This window comes from Mercenaria mercenaria, chromosome 16 (genome assembly GCF_021730395.1).
Source record: "Mercenaria mercenaria strain notata chromosome 16, MADL_Memer_1, whole genome shotgun sequence".
Lineage (NCBI taxonomy): Eukaryota > Metazoa > Mollusca > Bivalvia > Venerida > Veneridae > Mercenaria > Mercenaria mercenaria.
In genome coordinates, this window is record NC_069376.1 from 19,771,113 (window position 1) to 19,785,976 (window position 14,864).

The window sequence follows — 14,864 nt, forward strand, 5'->3', positions numbered from 1 at the left end:
AATCAGTGGATTTTATTTATGAAAATATTAAAATACCAATAAGTGCATGAATCTGTCTATCATCAGATTTTGTGACTTTAATATAATACAGAATAGGCACTGTATTCATTGGATCCGAAAATTCTTAATCAAAAGTTCAGATTTACATATCAATTACTTTTGCATGTTTTATTGTTTTTTGTTTTTTTTTACTATTATATTGTTTGTTTGTTTGTTTTAGGTTTAACGCCGTTTTTCAACAGTATTTCAATTTTAGGAACTGCCCATTGCAAAAATTTGAACAGTAACCTCTACTACTCTTTTCTAATTCGGACATAACTTTATGTTGCCACCATTGTATCGCCTGTACGAAATTTTACAGCTGTAAAATACCTGTATTTTTGTTCAAAATAACAGTCATGCTTATTTCAAATTTACACCTGTAGATTTTATATAACAACATTGATTTTACAGCTGTAGGTTTCAATTTACAGCTGTCAAACGACTGTAAAACAGTTCGAAATATGCAAATGAGCTACACTTGTAAAAAAAGTTACAGCTGTTAAAATGAAAAAAGTTACAGCTGTAAAAATGCCCAAAAGTTACAGCTGTAGAAATACTATAGGTGTTGAAAAAGAGGGCATTATTTTAAGGGACGAAAGTAGAGGTGCAAAACGTTTTAGGATGAATTGCAATTCTCTAGATAAGGTAACAATTACTATGAAAATGGCAAAATAAATGATCTAGTACATAAAGTATATGTGGTATGATTACGGTATAGCAACAGCAAAATTCAAGAGTAGGATACAAACTAAAACATATGCAGATCTTGTTTATAAAACTTTCTTTGTCAGTCATGAAAACATATGACAATCTTGTAATTATTTCTTTTAAACTTATTGGCTTCCAGTATAGAGTAAATAGTTAATGTATGTACTTAGATATGTCCTTTTACAACTATAACAGATAATTAAACATCTGTACTTACTCTATACTGCTTTAAATTCCAAAATTTTACAAAATGTGATGTCTGTGTGTATTTCAGTTATATCCCGCCAAAATGCATTAAAGATGGCTGACAAGACTCATGTTTCCCTCCAAAAATCTTACAGCTGTAATTTTGAGACATGACCATTTTACAGCTGTAACTTTCAATAGTAACATTTTTACAGCTGTAAATTGAGACCTTCATATTTTACACCTGAAAATTTTAACTGTATTTCTGATCAGTTTTCCACTTACAGGTCTTTTACAGTTGTAATTTCAAAATACAGGTCTTTTACAGACATTTTACAGCTGTAAAACAGGTCCTTTTTTCGTAAGGAAACTTTCAGCTGAAGAGTTATCATAAATGATACCAGCTAATTTTCAGCTGAGAAGTTATCATAAATGAAACTGGCTAGCTTTCAGCTGTATTTTTTGACTGCAAAACACCACATGAGAGCTAATTTTCAGCCGATGTGTTATTTACCGTATAGCGGGTTATTTCTACGGGGGGAATATTTCTGCGTTTCTGCGGTCTCTCTGTAGAATCGCAAAAATATTTCCAGCAGAATATTCATCCAGCAAAAATTTAAAATGCAAAAAAAATCTGCATTTTTCATCAACGTTGTTTCACGATATGTTACCCGAGGTAATCCGAAGTTCACAATGGCATGGTCTAATCATATGAAATTACCGTCGTCATCTAACAATTACCGATAATGGTATGATTAGGTGTGATGGTCAATCGAATCCTAACTGTTAATCCCTCAGAAAACGTTTGTTTGTTTGTTTGTTTGATTTTTTTTGTGAATGTATTAAACTGAGTGAATTTTACTTCAGTTGTTCTTAATAATCCCTTATGAATATCTTCCGAACTATACCTTAGTAACCTTTATACTTGTGCAACCGTTATGCCGATATACCGTAGTTTGCAGTTGTATTGTGTACACTTGTTGTTGGACTTACATTTGTTCAATTCACATGTTATTATATCCTACAATGTATTCATTAAAAGCAAAGCTACTTAACAGCAGTTACCGGTAATTTAGTTTATTGTTTTCATACGCTATCATTCTCACGAGGTCCGATCATGCGGGAACTATCTCCTCCTTGGTATCGAAAACGCAGAAATTTCACTTCCTTTTATGTGAAAACGCAGAAATTAAACACGCAGAAATTTCTTTCACAATTTTTGGGACCAAAACGCAGAATATTTTGACCGCAGAAATAACCCGCTATACGGTAATTTGTAAATGATCCCAGCTAACAGTTTCAGCTGAGGAGTTATCATAAATGATTCTAGCTAACTTTCAGCTGAGGAGTTATCATAAATGATCCAAGCTGATTTTCGGCTGAGGCAGTATGTGATTTGTAAATGACACCGAGCTTACTTTCAGCTGAGGTGTTTTCTCTGAAAACTGAAAATTTTTGTTTGAAACAGTTAAGATTATCTTGGAAATTGTTTCATTTTTATTAAGCAGTCAAGAAAATGTTAGTGTTTCCCATGATGCACAAACCGAGCAATTTCAGCATGAAATGTATACCCATTAAATCCTGGACAGTGCTGGAGAGTGTTTATTTATCAGACATAAACATTAAACATGATAAGCACTTGGGTAAACATTTCATTTGCCCTGTTTATCTTGAGCCAATTAGACACTGTATGTGGTAAACATCTCCACTTGTATATCCCATTCAGTTTTACAAATAAGTAATGTCAAGTGTTTTAGAGATTGCAACTCCCAGGACCAAAATGGATCAGATGTTCAGATGCAAAAAGGCACCAGTGGGAAGCATAATATGGATAAGATAATGGAAACTAATTGAACTGGCTCGAACAATCGAACAAAAATATTAAAACTTTAGCTGAAGCAGTGTCATTTATGAGAAAGGACATTTGTGAGTTGAAGAAAAGAAAAACTGAAGATGAGCCGCCCATACAGTTGAAAAGGTCACAAATGAAGGAGAAAGACAATTGGTCAGAAAATGAACTAAGTATTAAGTCAGGGTGACAATTCTGATGATGAAGTAGATCTTGAGCTATTTGACAGAACAGATGCAACAGGAGGAGGATGGCACGTCATTCATACCAGAACTTGAGGAGATTTTTTTGCAGAAAAAACTGACATTGGGGAAGGAGTGGATGAGCAGCTAGCTGACTTAGCCGAAGAAAAGGAAAGAAGGATGCTGAAAAACTGAAAGAATTTAAAGATAAACATAAGCCGCCACAAAATGTTGAAAATCTTCAAATCCCTGCCATTGAGGAGGTGATTTGGAGGCAGTTAAAGGCAACAGACTTTCTCCTATAGAAAGTTTGAAGCAATTAATACGTGCTGGCCCTGACCCCACTAATGAGAGACAATTGGCTTGATATCGCTAATGACAAATAAATAATCAAGACAACTAGTGGATATAAAATTGAACTAACTTGAGAACCTAAACAACAGTTTACACTCAATTTTATTTTGAAGGTCGGAGCAAGAAAAGATTCATTTAGAGATACAGAGATTTCTATCGTGTAACATTATAGAACCTGTTAACAGGTTAATTGATGCCAGTGAGTATGTTTTCAAACATCTTTATTAGGCCTAAAAAAGATTGCAGAGTTAGAATTATTCTTAACTTGAAAAAATCCTTCAATAATAAGTACATGCCATTTATTGATTTTAAGATGGAAACTTTACAAAATGCTATCAATAACATGAGAAAAAACTGTTTCATTGGCTCAGTTGACATATCTGAGGCATTTTACTCAATTCCAATAGATAAAGCAGATAGGAAATACTTCTGCTTCTGGCACAATGGCACAAAATATCAGTTTAAGTCTTGGTTATGGGTTATTATGGTACTAAAGTCTTGAAACCAGTCTTTGCGAAACTAAGATCCCTTGGGCACGAAATCACTGCCTGTATAGATTACTCTTGGCTTCAAGGTCAAACATTTGAATCATGTTTATGCAATATAACAGACACAGTTCATCAAATGGATTCACTAGGTCTCACTGTTAATACCAAAAAATCTGTTCTGATCCCATGTAATAGTATTCTAGGGTTTATATTGTGCTCAGTAACTATGACAGTTAGGCTAACTTCAGAAAGAGCCCATGAGTTTTTTGATTATGTAAAACTATTTTAAGTCAAAAAAGAAAAGAAATTAGAAAATTTGCTAGGTTAATAGGTAAATTGTAGCTGCAGAGCCTGGAGTAGAATATGCTCCACTTTATTACAAGCCACTGGAAAAGATCAAAGAGTCTGAGCTTAATTAGGAAGCACAAGGGCAATAACAATGGTTTTTTGTACATCCATTTTACAATAAGTCCAGCATTGCAGTGGTGGATTCAAAATCTAGAGGGCGCCTACAAAGCGATATTCCTTGGGCCTCCAGCTATAAGCATATATTCAGACGCATCTAACACAGACTTGGTGTCATACAATAAGACAAATGGAGCACGAACAGGGGGGGTCTCGCGCGGTCCACAAAAGAGCAAAGTTTTCAAATAAATGTATTAGATTTAAATTTTAAAAGCCTGCCAATTAACCCTAATGTTCTTTTGCAAGGATGCAAGAAACTTACATGTCACAACATGTTGTGTGTATATTAAGTTTGGGGGCAGAAAAACCAGATCTAGATGAGCTGGCTCCGGAACTTTGGTTCTGGTGTATAAATTGAAACTTACATTTGTGTGCGGCACATATATTCCTGGCTCAGATAACACGGAAGCCGATGATGATGATGAATCACGGTCATTTAATGAAGATAATGTGCGGTCATTATGCCCTAAATTATTTCAAACTATCGGACAGTTGTATGAGGGCATGTCAACAGATCTGTTAGCTTCAAAGCTTAATTACAATTTAAAACAATTTGTCTCTTGCAGACCTGAACCTGAGGCTTTTGCTGTAGATGTCTTTTCATTAACTTGGTCAAGTGATTTGTACTATATTTTTCCACCTTTCAGCCTTCTAGCAAGAGTACTACAGGAAATCAAGGAGGATCACACAGAGGCTGTGTTAATTGCGCCACTTTTGCCATCGCAAAGCTGGTGGCCAAGCCTACTTCAGCTGATTTGCGAAAATTGTTATCTCCTTCAAGACCCCCAGAAATTCTGTATCTTCTTCATCATCAAGAAAGAAGGCATCCACTAAAAAAGATGTATCTAGGGCTTTTTGGTATATCCAGACAGCCCTTGAGCAAAAAGGTGTCCCTGAGGGAGCTCAAGACCTTATACTCCACTCATGGCTAGACGAGACTAAAAAACAATACAGTGTTCACATTGAAAAGTGGCTAAGATTCTGTGGGAGTCATTTAATTTAACCCATTCTTTGAATCTATTTCTTGCATTTCTGTGGAAATTATTCAATGATGGCCTCCAGTATAGATCTCTAGGTGTTGCCAGATCAGGTCTGAATTCCTTTTTATCAATCTGCGGCCCCATACACATTTAACCCTTTGTCATGTGTTTGCAGAATATATTTTGAATATTTGTTTTCTCAGAAACTATATTCCAAGTGATTGCAAAGTATTTGCACCAGACTTTCGCAAACAGTCTGCAAAACATATCACAGTGAAGCAAAGGGTTTGCAAATAAACACTTAGATAAATTATAGACTGCAAAGGTTTTGCAAACAGACAGCAAAGCATCTGCAAACAAACACTTAGCTCATTTAGTTAGCAAAGGTATTGCAAATAAACACTTTGTACACAAAAGAAAGAGCAAAGCATTTGCAAATAGTTAACATAGATGAATTGCTTTCCTGGTAGACTCTAGGTACAGGAAGTGATTAACCATTCTGTTTCCTGATTGGTCTATATTCAAATGGCAGGATTTTTGAAAATATTGTGAGGAAATGTTTACACATCAGTTAGTAGAAATATTTTGGTGATGCAAACTTGTGTTAAACAGATCATTTAATTCTAATTATTTTTTCTGGATATAAACTTTGTTGAATATGGATAATGCAATACCAAGTTATTAAGCAATAAGACTTCCAAGAACCAGAGAATATTGCAGCATGTGGAAAGGTAATTAATGTTAATCAATGATAGTTATTTAAAACACTTTTTACTGAAGCAATTGTTGAAACTTACATTATTACATGATTTTAGTTATTGTTACTGAATGATCACTGCAATGATTGACTTTTAATAGATATTTAAACTGCAAATGGTTTTGTGACTTTACTTATATGTTTTTCAGATATTAAGTCCTTTTCTTTGAACCTCAGAAATTCATTTTTTGCTATTTGTTACGTATTTGCAAATACTTTGCATATTATTTGCATGTGAGTTGCAAATACTTTGCTATCACTTTGCGATTACTTTGCTATCACTTTGCGATTACTTTGCTATCACTTTGCAATGTGTTTGCCAAAGTTCAGCTGCGAATTGTAAATTGTTTGCGAAGTATTTGCATTCTGTGTGCGTAGTGTATATTTGCAAAAGCTTTGCAGAATAGTTGCATGTTTCGTTCCATTTCTACTCGTCTGTGGAATATATTCAGCAATCATGTGCTGCAACTGTTCTGCAAAGGTTATGGCAAATATTTGGCAAAGATAAAAAATATATTCTGCAAAGGCCCTGTTTTTGCATGGGGCGGCACAGAAATTTCACAGTCAGCTGAAGTTAATCGCCCAATGAAAGGGGCATTTAATAAATGGCCACCTTGCCAAGATACACACATGTGTGGGATGTAATATTTGAAGACACTGTCAAACTTGAATACAATGCTGTTACTTTTGCAGCTAAATTATGCATGCTATTTTTGCTATTATCTGCACAGATGTGCCAAACAATACATTTATTAGATATTGATAACATTCAGTTCTGTAATGGAAATGTAAAACTTTTACCAGGAAAACTGTTGAAACAATCATGTCCTGGTTTATATCAACCACAATCAATAACATGAAAAGAATATTCTCAAGATTGCAATGTTTGTAATGTCAAAACACTGCAGACATATTAAGATAGAACTGAACCTCTTCAGACAAGTCAGACGCTCCTGGTAAATACTATCAGCCCCCATAATCTTGTTTCAAAAAACACAATCTCAAGATGGGTCAAACTTGTGCTTGTTAAGGCCGGGATGGGAGGCAATTTGGTGCTCATGCACAGTAATAGAGCAGCTTCAACTTCAAATCAGTTTCAAAAGCTAAGATGACTGGTATTCCGTAAGATGTCATTATCGAAACTGCGCTGGTTGGTCTAACGCTAAAACAGTTAACAGTTTTATAATAAGCCAATCAAAACAGATACCAGGGCCCACGCTGTCGTTCGCCACTCGAGCCATTTGGCGAATCTGCGATGAAAGTGGCGAAGAAAAATCGCGAGTGGCGAAAATGAAAAAAATCTTCGTAATTTGGACCGCCATTTTGTTTCAGACGTTCTAAATAGTAACCTCCGAGAAATTATGTTAAAAAACAGTCGACTGGTTCCGATAATTTTACCTTATAAAATAAACTTATTTCGGGATAGTACTACCCAGTCTGCGTTCACTTTACATATAACAATGTGTAATAAACATCTTGACACGCGAGAAGATGCAATTTGCAATCAGTTAGCAACCAATTATCGGGTTAAAATAATCCTTTTGTTTTGTTGTCATTACTGCAGATTAAATGATTGATGCCTTTAATTTCCACGGATCAAATAATTAATAAATAAATCGGCAAAATAATGAATGGTTTGATGAACTTTTTAACGTTGTCGCCACCGTCAGACAGTATCTTAGTCACAGGCACGGGTCCAGTGTATTTTTTGTTTAATATAAAAATCCTTTTTTTTTCACACAAATATACTTTTTATATGTTAGTCAAATGAAAAAAAAATGATGACAAAAAATCCGGTCACAATATCATACACGACACTGTGACCGGATTTTTGTCATTTTTTTTTTCATTTGACTATTATATAGAAAGCATATTTGTGTGAAAAAAGGTTGTTTTTTTATATTAAACAAAAAAAAATATACACTGGAACCCTGTCTGTGATCTTAGTAAGTAATTAGTAAAGGTGTTTGCCATGTTTTCTAAATGTCTTTAAAAGTTAGGAATGGATTTGAAATGCAATCCTGTATCAGTTACCAACACAGAAGGTAATAGGTTAGGGTAGATTTCTCGGAAACACAGCCCCCGGGCCATGCATTTACATAGTAGGCCCACAACAAAAAGATGCTGTAATGGAAAATTTTTTCAGACAGGTTGCTTCAAACATCCAACAACATTTTAAAATACAAAACTTGCTTTAGAGGTACCCACTTTCATTCAAAAGTCCTCCTATATAGGTAGAATATCACCATTTGCTTATGGGAAGTAACAAAAATTTTCAACGCACCGCGGGAAGGGAAACCTCTCCAGCACCCTCCCTACCGTTCCCGAGAAAAAAGGTGGCTCCAACTTTTTTCAGCCCAGTGTGGGCCCTGGATACTCCAGGCATACAGGACGCAGTCCTTGGAGACTTATGCAGAAAAGATAGAACATAATGCACTAGAATGTTATTTAAAAAAAAAAAAAAAAAAAAAAAAAAAATTTATATGTACTGTACAACATGTGAATAATTAGCTTACTATGAGACATAAAATTTATTCTGGAATAAATGCTGTTTTTCATTTTAGTTTAAAACTAATGAATTCCCATTATGAAGATATCAGAAAATCTCTAAAATCTCTATGGGGCCCCATTAAGGGAATGCAGTTGATGAAATGAAAAAATTGAACGAGACTTACCTTAGTAAGGTGAAGTTTAGTTGTTATTTCATCAACTGCATTCTCCTTAAGGGGTCACATACCCTCCCTCCCATCCCAAAATTTCTGATTCTTCATAACAAGGTCACCATGCACATCCTTTATAACTGGATGACAGCATGGTGACCTCATCTCTAAAGACTGATAAGCCTAGACCACTTGCTGCACCTATACTCTATGTGACCCCTTAAGGAGAATGCAGTTGATGAAATAACAACTAAACTTCACCTTACTAAGGTAAGTCTCGTTCAATTTTTTCATTTAAGACCTTACCAGTTTTTTGCCAGCGCTCTGATTGGAGATGGCAGAATCACACTGACTCAATCTCATTTACACCTCCCACATCATATCATTTGCACCTCCCATATTGCTTCTTTAATATCAGTAAAACGTGGCTTCGGACTTGTTACCCATCGCCGCCCGTGGCATTCTTACGTCATTCGTGTGGTTGTCACAAGTTTGTTTGGGAGAAAAGAACTTAAATTTTCTTGCATTTGCAACCAGGATGCTTATAATCAGGGAAATATTTTTTGTTGAAAATTGATGTTGTGATACAGCAGACTGGAAATACTTCAACAAGGATACTGAAATACAGGACTGGTTGTCTTTGAACCATGCTTTTGGAAATGATGATTAATGATTTAACAAATCTTCATTTCAAGTGTATAGTGCGATTGGTGCCAAAATTTCACCGATGTTTGAAATGAAGAGGCAAAGTCTTGTTTGTTTGTTTACAATTTATTCATCGAGGATTTTATTTATCAATATGGAGAGTTACTGGAATTGGAATAACTTTGGGGGGATTACAGCTTTGGTTAACAGTGAGTCAATTTATATTTTCTGTTTAAAAGCAATTTGCTCATTGCATGTTGTTTATTAAAAAATGACAAAATTACATTTCACTCATGCACTCGCATGTAAACAAGATGAGTTTTGAGTCGTTCCAAATAAAATCACATGAAATTTCCTATAAACTTCAAATTTAGAGAGCAAACTCAGATGGCGACAAAAAAAAAAATAAATACAGTCCGACCGTTAATCCGTTCTCCATTTATAAATTTTCAACAACTTTGTCACATGATCATATATGTCAATGTATATTATGTAATGAGATACAATATGTACAGATTACTGAATAAACTTTTGTTCTGATCTGTTCTGTATTTCATACAGATTTATGAAGTCATGATATGAACTTGTGCACCTCCTATTTTACATCAGGCTCCACACCCTATTTTTAGAGTTAAGTAGTCAAAAATGTACGTTTTCACATTGTGACGTGCCTTACTCAAAAAACCTTGCATGAGTCTTTATCATGATATGAACTTGCGCACCTCCTATTTTTAGCTCACCTGTCACATAGTGACAAGGTGAGCTATTGTGATCACGCAGCGTCTGTCGTCCGTCCATCCGTCCGTAAACTTTTGCTTGTGACCACTCTAGAGGTCACATTTTTTGTGGGATCTTTATGAAAGTTGGTCAGAATGTTCATCTTGATGATATCTAAGTCAAGTTCGAAACTGGGTCACGTGCCTTCAAAAACTAGGTCAGTAGGTCTAAAAATAGAAAAACCTTGTGACCTCTCTAGAGGCCATATATTTCACAAGATCTTCATGAAAATTGGTCAGAATATTCACCTTGATGATATCTAGGTCAAGTTCGAAACTGGGTTACGTGCCATCAAAAACTAGGTCAGTAGGTCTTGAAATAGAAAAACCTTGTGACCTCTCTAGAGGCCATATATTTCACAAGATCTTCATGAAAATTGGTCAGAACGTTCATCTTGATGATATCTAGGTCAAATTTGAAACTGGGTCACGTGCCATCAAAAACTAGGTCAGTAGATCTAAAAATAGAAAAACCTTGTGACCTCTCTAGAGGCCATATATTTCATGAGATCTTCATGAAAATTGGTCAGAATGTTCACCTTGATGATATCTAGGACAAGTTCGAAAGTGGGTCACGTGCCATCAAAAACTAGGTCAGTAGGTCAAATAATAGAAAAACCTTGTGACCTCTCTAGAGGCCATATTTTTCATGGGATCTGTATGAAAGTTAGTCTGAATGTTCATCTTGATGATATCTAGGTCAAGTTCGAAAGTGGGTCACGTGCCGTCAAAAACTAGGTCAGAAGGTCAAATAATAGAAAAACCTTGTGACCTCTCTAAAGGCCATATTTTTCATGGGATCTGTATGAAAGTTGGTCTGAATGTTCATCTTGATGATATCTAGGTCAAGTTCGAAACAGGGTCATGTACGGTCTAAAACTAGGTCAGTAGATCTAAAAATAGAAAAACCTTGTGACCACTCTAGAGGCCATACTTGTGAATGGATCTCCATAAAAATTGGTCAGAATGTTCATCTTGATGATATCTAGGTCAAGTTCGAAAGTGGGTCACGTGCCATCAAAAAGTAGGTCAGTAGGTCAAATAATGAAAAAAACATTGTGACCTCTCTAGAGGCCATATTTTTCATGGGATCTGTATGAAATTTGGTCTGAATGTTTATCTTGATGATATATAGGTCAAGTTTGAAACTGGGTCTACTGCGATCAAAAACTAGGTCAGAAGGTCTTGAAGTAGAAAAACCTTGTGACCTCTCTAGAGGCCATACCCTTGAATGGATCTTCATGAAAATTGGTCAGAATGTTCACCTTGATGATATCTAGGTCAAATTTGAAACTGGGTTACGTGCCATAAAAAACTAGGTCAGTAGGTCAGATAATAAAAAGACCTTGTGACCTCTCTAGAGGCCATACTTTTCATGGGATCTGTATGAAAGTTGGTCTGAATGTTCATCTTGATGATATCTAGATCAGTTTTGAAACTGGGTCAACTGCGATCAAAAACTAGGTCAGTAGGTCTAAAATTATTAAAATCTTTTGACCTCTCTAGAGGCCATATTTTTCAATGGATCTTCATGAAAATTGATCTGAATGTTCACCTTGGTGATATCTAGGTCAGTTTCGAAACTGGGTCACGTGCGGTCAAAAACTAGGCCAGTAGGTATAAAAATAGAAAAACCTTGTGACCTCTCTAGAGGCCATATTTTTATGAGATCTTCATGAAAATTAGTGAGAATGTTCACCTTGATGATATCTAGGTAAAGTTCAAAACAGGGTCACGTACCTTCGAAAACTAAGTCAATAGGTCAGATAATAGAAAAACCTTGTGACCTCTCTAGAGACCATATTTTTCAATGGATCTTCATGAAAATTGGTCAGAAGTTTTATCTTGATAATATCTAGGTCAGATTCAAAACCGGGTCACATGAGCTCAAAAACTAGGACACTATGTCAAATAATAGAAAAAACAACGTCATACTCAAAACTGGGTCATGTGGGAAGAGGTGAGCGATTCAGGACCATCATTGTCCTCTTGTTTTGTCTGTTATTGCCCCTGAAATAGTCAAAAATGCACATTTTCACCTTGTGACACACCTGGCTCAAAAATTGTATAATATTTAAATCGATGAAAACTTGCATGAGTCTTTATCATAATAGAAACTTGTGCATCTCTTATTTTTTGGCTGGCTCCACCCCCTATTTTTAAAGTTAGGCCCCTGAAGTAGTCAGAAATGCACATTATCACCTAATAATGTGCCTAGCTCAAAAAGTATTTGATGTAAATTTATGAAACCTTGCTTTAGACGCATTCTCATGTAGGGGTGACAAATGCTGTCATTGGGGTTATAGAAGCCAAGACAATGCCATTTTAGGTTTTATATGGTGAAAATAAGTATTATTCATACCACGTATATGCCTCCTAACATTTGCACACATTTTTACCTTATGCACATGAACAAACTTTTATTTCTTACAAGTTTTATGAGTAAGGGGTAAGCAAAAATGCCTGTCAACGGAAAAAAATTAAATACATTCGGTATCAGTTTAAGTACAAATCATGCCTTGCTAAAGTAAGTTGCTGCTAAAATACATTGCCATTATGGCCATGCACATTTTAAGCTAGTTAACATTTCACTGAAAAAGATCATTCATTTTCAAAATTGATGACATTGTTGTGTCATCAAATTCCTCTCATTTACGAGTCCTATTTATATTTGTGTATTGTGAGAGTCATTTCAAAACATATTAGAGTGGAAATACTGTGAAACTTATTGTAATATATCAATCTATTAAGTAAAACATTGTTATATGTTCTTTCTAGATGATGTAAATCAAATAAAAACAAAACAAACTGCGTGCCTGCAAGTGTAATTTTTTAAATCTCATTTATGAGTCTTGTAATTAACACTGCAAAACAGCCAAGATATTTACTTCTAGTAGCGGATGTACCACCTATATCGTGCCTGGAATATCAAAGTTACCATAACTGAGGTGTTATGTCATGCATTTATGTGTTTTTCTCATACAAAAGCTGTGTCAAATGAAAAACACAATCATTTACAAGACGTCATTTACAAGTCATACGCCGACATTTCTTACCGTAGCTTTGGTTTTTTGTGCGTTTTTATGCATCTTTGGACTCATTCTCGACGTCAGCTGGAAATCATGTGAATAAAGTTTGCAAGCCGCAATATTTTTGAAAGATTTATGGTCGGACAATAGAAGGCATTTGGGTGATATTTCAGGTGAGTGATTCTATCAGGATATTACAATTATGGGTAACAATGAGTCTTTTGTGCACAACTGATTTTGGCTATACTTTAATGTTATTGGAAACAAAGTTGAGAATAACCTGCACAGAATTAGTAAAACCTTGTTTAAGTACCGTCCCGTAAATGATTGAATGGACTCGAAAATGACAGAAATTCTTTACTTAAATGTGTCTTAAATAAAATAAATAAAATGAAGTCTAAAAAGGACAGATTAATTCATTTTACTTTTACATGTAAACTCATTTATGTGTACCCTTACAGAAGCAGGCCTCTGTGGCGTACATGCTGCGTATTTGCTGTGTATATGCCGCGAACACAGTAGTACGCCACGAGGAGTACATTTTACATACACCGCATGCCGCGTACTATTTCCACGAGTACACAGCATGTACGCAGGAGGTCACTAGTACACTTCAAGTACGCAGCACAGACTCTGAAAATTTAAGGAGTACACTGCATGTACGCAGGAGGGACTTGTACAAGAAAATAGTACACAGCATGTACACCGCAGATACTTTGAAATTTGTGCAGTACACTTCATATACGCGGGAAAGACTTGTACAATTTCTTTTGGCATTTATACTTAGTTTTTTTTTTAGAAGTTGAAGTCTGAAGTAAACTTCATATACGCGGGAGGGACTTGTTCATTTTCTTTTGGTGTTTATACTTTGAATTTTTTTTGGTAAAAGTCTGAAGTACACTTCATGCAGGAGAAGGATTTGTACATTTTTTTTTTTTTTTTTGGAAGCAAGAACTTGATTTCCGAGTAACTTTTATCTTAATAGCATAGAATAGTTCAGATTACCGGTATTCTGAACAATGAAAATTTGCCAAACTATTTGCAATGTTCATTTGTGAAGCTTACATCTTAGTGATTTCTGAGCTGCACCTTGCATGCAGTGTAAAAATATATTCTTTTTCATTTTGAATTAATCCTGGAGCTTTCTAACTTGGATAATTGAAAAGCCTTATTTGAACTTCGTTGCATTACATTTTGTAATACATGAAATAATTACCAAGATAATGCCTCAACAGCGCCCGAATGAGAAGAATACCTCTCACTGTTATTTGAATACTCTTAAGCAAAACACCATTCTATCATGTTTTATAAAGGCTTTAATGCTCATTATGTTAACTCATTAAGGCCTCACCAAATTAAAAAGTTGTTCATCGGATTTGCCGCTCGTATATTTTCAGAACGTTTTTGGCTAATTGCGCTCGCCCCATTGGAAAAAATTAATCCAAAATTTTTTGGTGCGCTACTTTTTACGGACGTAAAAGTGTATAAATGCTTATATAATTCCAGTCCTAGATTGTTCTCAGATGGATTTTAATCAAAATAAATAAATACTACGCACACATCGTCTATAATAAATCATAACACTTATATTTAGTTGCATTAAAGTTGTTTCCCCTTGATGCAGTTACACCATTTCCAAATTACATGCTACAAAAATTGATTTATTTCATTGAAAAGTGGATGAAGAAAAGCATACTAATTTATTTGATAACATCAATCTACATTATTTTGGTAAGGGTAAAT

General features: G+C 35.1%; 1 protein-coding gene across 10 annotated transcripts in view; it reads left to right on the forward strand.

Moving 5' to 3' along the window:
* Positions 1-14,864, forward strand: part of LOC128549520 (fibropellin-1-like) — a 201,733-nt gene that overhangs the window by 28,752 nt on the left and 158,117 nt on the right. For 3 of the 10 annotated variants that reach the window (XM_053526311.1, XM_053526310.1, XM_053526309.1), the window contains exon 1: positions 8,472-9,525. The exons of the other annotated variants lie outside the window; for them this stretch is intronic. The gene's annotated coding sequence lies outside the window, so the exon portion shown is untranslated. Of the gene's footprint in view, positions 1-8,471; positions 9,526-14,864 lie in introns of those variants that run through there. 10 annotated transcript variants of the gene reach the window in all.